This window comes from Theropithecus gelada, chromosome 5 (genome assembly GCF_003255815.1).
Source record: "Theropithecus gelada isolate Dixy chromosome 5, Tgel_1.0, whole genome shotgun sequence".
Lineage (NCBI taxonomy): Eukaryota > Metazoa > Chordata > Mammalia > Primates > Cercopithecidae > Theropithecus > Theropithecus gelada.
This window is the reverse complement of record NC_037672.1, coordinates 120563177-120570076: the sequence shown is the minus strand read 5'-3', so window position 1 is coordinate 120570076 and position 6900 is coordinate 120563177. Positions and strand designations below refer to the sequence as shown.

At 37.9% G+C, this 6900-nt stretch overlaps 1 pseudogene across 1 annotated transcript; it reads right to left on the bottom strand.

The window, feature by feature from the left end:
* Positions 1 to 337: 337 nt before the first annotated feature.
* LOC112625103 lies at positions 338 to 808 on the bottom strand (annotated as a pseudogene). Its single transcript, XR_003119523.1, has one exon. The product of XR_003119523.1 is annotated as a 40S ribosomal protein S17 pseudogene (transcript).
* Between the last annotated feature and the right edge of the window lie 6092 nt (positions 809 to 6900).

Below are 6900 nucleotides of genomic sequence, written 5' to 3'. Positions count from 1 at the left end.
TTGATGTAAAAAATCCAGTTTTACCAGCACTGTTTATTAAAGAAATTACTCTTTCTCCATTATGTCCTTTCCATGCTCTTGTCAAAAGTCAGTTGACCACATGTGCTTGGGTTTATTTCTGTGCTCTCTATTCTGTTCCATTGGTCTATGTTTCTGTTTTTGTGCCAGTACCACACTGTTTTGATTACTATAGCTTTCTAATATAATTTTGGTTCAGAAACTGTGATGCCTTCAACTTTATTTTTCTTTCTCAGCATTTCTTTGACTATTCAGAGTTGTGATTCCATGTGAATTTTAGTATAATTTTTTTCTATGTCTGTGAAAAATGCCATTAGACTTTTTTTTTTTTTTTGCTGTTGTCCCAGATTTATTGAAAATAATATAGCACTGCAGAAAAAATTCAAACAGGTCCCCGAGGCGTTTTGAAATTCATCCCAACTGTAGGCTGAGTGACCTGCAGGTTGGACAGGCTGCTGAAGTCCAAGAGCTTCAGCATTTCCTTAGTGTCAGGATCTACTTCAATTATCTCCTGATCCAGGGCTGAGACCTCGGGAACGTAATTGTCTCTCCTTTCTCTCTCCTCCTCCTGCAGCGTGATGGAGATACCTCTTACAGGGCCTCTCTGAATCCGCTTCATTAGATGGGTGACATAGCCTGCTATCTTGTTGCGGAGCTTCTTGCTGGGGATAATGGCGATCTCTTCACACACGTGCTTGTTCGTGTGGAAGTCATTGCCCAGGTGCGTGTAGTACTTCTCTATGATGACCCGGGCTGCCTTCTTCACGGTTTTGGTGGGAACGTGGCCCATGTTGGCGGGTCCTTGGTAAAGAGGCGCCGTTAGACTTTTGATAAGGATTGTGTTAAATCTATATATTGCTATAGGTAATAAGGACATTTTAATAAATTAATTTTTCCCACTCATGAACACAGGATAATTTTCCATTTATTTGTGTCTTCTTCCATTTCTTTTATCATTGTTTTATCGTTTTCAGTATACAAGTCTTTCACTCCCTTGGTTAAACATATTCTTAGATATTTAATTTTTTGCTGCTATTATAAATATGATTATTTTGTTAATTACTTTTTCAGTTAGGTCATTATTTGTGTATAAAAATGCTACTGATTTTTTTCTTTTTTTTTCAGGTGGAGTCTCACTGCATCACCAAGGCTGCAGTGCACTGGTGCAATCTTGGCTCACTGCAATCTCCCCATCCCGGGTTAGAGCAATTCTCCTGTCTGAGCCTCCCAAGTAGCTGGGACTACAGGTGCCTACCACCATGCCTGGCTAATTTTTGTATTTTTAGTAGAGACAAGGTTTCACCTTGTTGGTCAGGCTGGTCTCGAACTCCTGACCTCAAGTGATCCCCCGTCTTGGCCTCCCAAAGTGCTGAGATGACAGGTATGAGCCACCATGCCCCACTAATGCTACTGATTTTTGTATCCTGCAACCTTACCAAATTCATTGTTTTGGTTCTAAACGTTTTTTGTGGATCTTTGAGGCCTTCTACTTATAGGATAATATCATCTGCAAATAGGGATAATTTTGCTTCATCTTTCTGAATTTAGATGCCTTTTTTTTTTTCCTTGTCTGATTGCCCTTGCTGGTACTTCCAATACTACATTGAATAGAAGTGGTGAAAGGGGGCATCCCTGTACTGTACTGATCTTATTAGAAAAGGTTTCATTTGTACCTGTTGATTACCATCTCAGCTGTGAGCTTTTCATAAATGGTCCCTATTATTTTGAGGACCTTTCCTTCTATATCTAAACTGTTAAGAGTTTCTATCAATAAAATACTGAATTTTGTCAAATAGTTTGTCTGCATTGAGAGGTTCATGTGGTTTTTCTCTTTTATTCTTTTAATCGATGTATTATATTGATTGATTTGTATGCCATGCATAAATGCCACTTGTACACCAGACGTAAATCCTACTTGGTCATGATGTATAACCTTCCAGATGTGTGTTGAATCTGGTTTGCTAATATTTTATTGAAGATTTTAGTATCAAAGTTAAGACTTATTGGCCTGTAGTTTTCTTTTACTTGAAGTATCTTTGGCTTAGATATCAAGGTGACGCTGGCCTCTGGCCTCATGAAATATATTTGGAAGTATTCCCTCTAGTTCTTTTTTTTTTTTTTAAGAGTTTAAGATGTATTGGTAATAATTCTTTTTTAAATGTTTTGTGGAATTCTTCTCTGAAGTCATCTGGTTCAGTGCTTTTCATTGTTGGAAGGTGTTTAATTACTTTAATATCTTTGTTATTGGTTTGTTCGAGCTTTCTATTTCTTTTTGAGTCAATTTTAGTAGGTTATATTTTTCTAGGAATGTATTCATCTCTTCTAGGTTCTCCAAATTGTTGACATATAATTTTTCATAATAGTGCTTTATGATCTTTTTTTATTTCTGAGGCATCTGTTGTAATGTCTCCATTTTTATTTCTAATTTTATTTATTTGAGTCTTCTCTCTTTTTTCTTAGTCTAATTAAGGCTTTGTCAATTTTTTTTTTTCCTCAAAGAATCAACTCTTGGTTTTATTGATTTTTTTCTATGGGTTTTCTGTTCTTTATTTGATGTATTTCTGTTCTGATCTTTATTATTTTTTTCTGATAAATTTGGGTTTGGGGTTTTTTTCTCTAGCTTCTTCAAATATAATATCAGGCTATTTATTTGGGATCTTTCTTCTTTTCTAATGTAGGCATTCTGAGTTTAGTGTGTCCTTTTTCTAGCTTCTCAAGATATAATGTTAGTCTATTTGGTATCTTTCTTCTTTTTAATTTTTAATTAATTTAGGATTTTATAAAGACAGTGTCTCACGTGTAATCCACGTCAGTGATGACCATGAGTGCCTCAGAGGCCTAGGCTGCAGGAGTTTGTGGCAGCAGTGATGGCAAGGCAGATTTTGTGAATTCCTGGTGGTAAGGGCTTTAGGGATCCTCCCATTCTTATTTTCCCCAATAGTGGAGAGACTTGACTGAGGGGATCCCTCTTGGCCTTGGGTCTGACACGAGCCACAGGCAGCCACAGCAGTGCTATGTTCCAGGGCACAAGTGCTCAGAGTCGCTATGGAGCTGGAGTCCTGAGCTGATCCCAACCAGGGAGATGGTGTGGCAGAGACAAAGTGTTCTGCTCCCTTCTGGATGCAGCCATCTTGAGTTTCTGCCCTCAGCAGGGTTTCTGCCACACCCTTGCTGTGCTCCAGCACTCTCTTTTAGTCATTCTGGTTGAAATGTAGTGGTTTGTTCATTGTTTTAATCCATCTTTTGAAGGAGAGTGATAGTTGACCATCTTGCTGACATCAATTTGACCTCTGCTTTTTAAACTTTTCTCCAAGATTTACCCACAAGCTAAATTTAATTGCATAAAATGGTCACAGCCTACATAAAGGACAAGGCTTATATTTACCTCCACAGCACCGTATTTTCCAGTCTTCTGGGATTGGCCTCCCTCACTTCCTATAAGGAAAAATAAAACTGGCTTCCCTGCATTTGGATGGGTCTATATCTACTCCTTTGGCTCTCCCCTTGACCACAGGGAGGCCCATAACCAAGGCCCAGGTAATTGGAGTAACTCCCAAAGGCTCTATCAATTGGTCCAGGAGTGAGTACCTGCCTAAAGGCAAGCCTTTCTGAGCCTTTCTTTTCTGGAGATTTCCCAAATAAAGCTGGAAAAAGGAGCTTTGTTTCCTTTGGCATTGCTAAGCCTTCCCCCAGGAATTGCCCTGTAACTTTGGAGCTGCCTATGGTCATCTCCATTCATGAAGTCATTTGAAGTGATGGAGAATGAGTGATGACAACAACAGAAGAAAGATTTAAGGCAGAGAAATGGAAAGACAGTCTTGATGCTTCCAGCTCTGCATCCAAATGACTCAGAGGCCGGCCCTTTTCTTCCTCTGCTATTATAACAGCCACCCAATTCACCTTTGAGGGTAAACTTATTTGAGATCAGAATGCATTCTGATCGATACACCTATATATCCAACAGGATTGCTAAGCAATCTGTGGTACAGTCGTAGGGTCAAACTTTTATGGCCATTAAAATGATCTTACCAAAGTCTAGCTTTCAATAAAAGTTACATGAACAGATAGTATGCAAAGATGATCTGATATATTAAGTGAGAAAAGCTAATTACAAAACAATATTCACTGTATTATCTAATTTTGTTAAAAATAGTTTAATAACTAGAGACAATAAAATTTTAATGGCTTTTTTCTGGATGTTGGAATTACACATAATTTTTTATATTTTATAATTTTTACTTTTATGATAAGAAGAACGATACTAAAAACCAAACCTTTGTCCTAATCTTTTTATAGGCCTATGTACAAATTAAAACTTAATCGTCCACTCATTCATTTGAATTTTACCATGCCCCTTTCTTTCTAAATAAGTTTCCTTTAACATGGTGACACATCATCCCTTTCCTTTTTCAGGCATCAGCACTTTAAAAGATGACATTTATAAGGATAGTAAATTATCAACACCTTCCGTCAGCAGAGTTTATGGCTTTTTAGCTAGTGTAGGAGTTCACAAAAGAAACATTTTCATCTAAATGAAGTCACTCATTTAGAAGTAACTTTCTAATTATTTTCTCCATGGTAACACATATAACACATATAAAATATGAAAAAAATATGTTTATTCAAGTTTTTTTCTCTTTCCTAACTATTTCAAAAAGCCTTAAGTGTGTTTTATACCTCCTTAAAAATGTCACCCTGTAGATGGGGTTCATTTTAACACTAAAGTCTGGGGCTTTGCACCAATAATCTGACTCTATTACTGCATTGCATTCCTGATGAAACACACTAATCGTTTAAAGTTTCTTTATTAAATTTTTTTCTCATGAAAATGACTCTGAGCTTTGGAAAGCACTTCTAAAATAATGTCATATGAAAAGTGAGCCTTTTATTAGACCTCAGACCACAGAAGAATCCCATGGAATTTTTTCTAATATAATTAACCCCTTCATTCGAGAACTTAAGAGCTGGAGTATGGTTTAATAGGTAGATTTAGAGGCTTCTGTGCCTCCAGTAATCCTCCTTTCATCAAAACAATGGCTATAATTAATATTTATGATTTTGCCTTTCTCCTCAAAGGACTTTACAAATTGTTACCACAGGACTCATGACACTTACTAATGAAGTACTTACTACTCAGTCCAGAAGAGAAATTTACAGTCTTCTCAAGTTTATTCCACAATGATGTGGCTACAAAGGAGGATTGGTGGTGACTTGATGGATTCAACTCCCCATTACCAAAAGAATGAGTCAGTAATGGGAAACCAATCACTCAGTTCCAAACTGATTCCCCAAAGTTTGTGTAGCAGGATCATTGTTTTGATTTGTATTGTTTTTTCAGGATCTCCCACTATGATGCCCTATAGGGGTAGGTAAATTACAGCTGAGGGCCTCTGGCCTCAACCTAATTTTACAGCTACCCTTCTCCCTCCACCTCTCCTATCCCACCCACAGTGAATTACTGTTACATTTTCAAATGATTGTTTAGAGGACAGAAGAAGAATATGTGACAGAGACTATATGTGACCTGCAAAGCCCAACATATTCATTATCTGGTTCTTCAGCAAATAAGTTTACTCCTCCCTGAAAATCTAACGCACAATAAGAAAAGTCCAACTGTAAAGCTGTTGCAATTCCAGCCATAAACATTGTCTAACATTCATGAAACTGTCATTTAGAAACTTGGACTTAGTGTACAGAGATAAATATACTTTGTGGAAGCACATTTCAGGTGTCAGCTTTTTTTGGAGTCAGCACATTCTCTGGACTGACAGGATATAGACCTAAAAAGACCAAGTTCATGTACCAACATGCATATAGGAAACACTATACACACACAGGATATTCATCTACAACTTGGAGCTAACATCAAATAGGCTTGTTGGACGTTAGCCCCACTCAGCAATAGTACTGAAAGAAAAGAAATGCACCTCTTGGTGCACAACAATTTGGGAAGACCTACAGGCAAAACTGAGCCCATGCAGGCCAAACAGAGTCAGCAGTATAGCAGCATGACTGTCCCACTGTATACCATTTGTGTAGACTTCTAGCTAGTTTTAGTTTTATCAGCGATTTGTCTGATAGTTATTTATAAGCCATACCTCTTCTTAGCAACAACATAAAAAAAGATAACATTATTAGGTTCCCAATATATTAGCAGCAAAAGCTGCTTTTTGTGTGAGACACTGTCCTAAACCTGCTACATATATCATGCCCTTTGAGCCTCCAGTAAGACAGACATTGCTCTTCTCATTTTACAAGGACTCATAGTGGCACGCCCCACATAATGGAAGCCATCTGAAGTAGGGTTAGTGAGGCTCATGGGAACAGCCTCTGGTTCATGTCAGTCTTTCTGCTAAGTTCATTACTGGATGTAGATCCCATGTGACAGACTTTTCCATCAAAAATCCAGAATCCTATTGGAAAATGAATCAGATACAATTCAAACATTGGTCTTTGTTGTCCCTATCTTTAGAAGGGGTAGTTAAAAACTGCTTAACCACAAAAATGTACCCCATGTGATGACGATACTATTTACAATATGATGCGAAAGGCTCCCTCCTCTAACCCCACAGTGGGTACCTGAGCAGATGGCTAATGGTGAGTGGAAGCCAGAACAAACCAAATTAAACACAGGGGCCAGACTTAGAGAATTCCAGAACCAAACAATAGGAGCTGCTCACATGCCTTGAAAAGGGACCTGACACCATGAGATTGTGGGTCTGAATGAATGCCACTGGCCCTCCCAGTTGCTGTTGTTTCTTCTACACAGAGATACAACATTCACATACATGTTTGCCACTCATCTGGCTAGTGCTTAGCATTTTGAAAGTGTGATCCATTTCTTTTTTTTTTTTTCTTTTTTTGAGATGGAGTCTTGCTCTG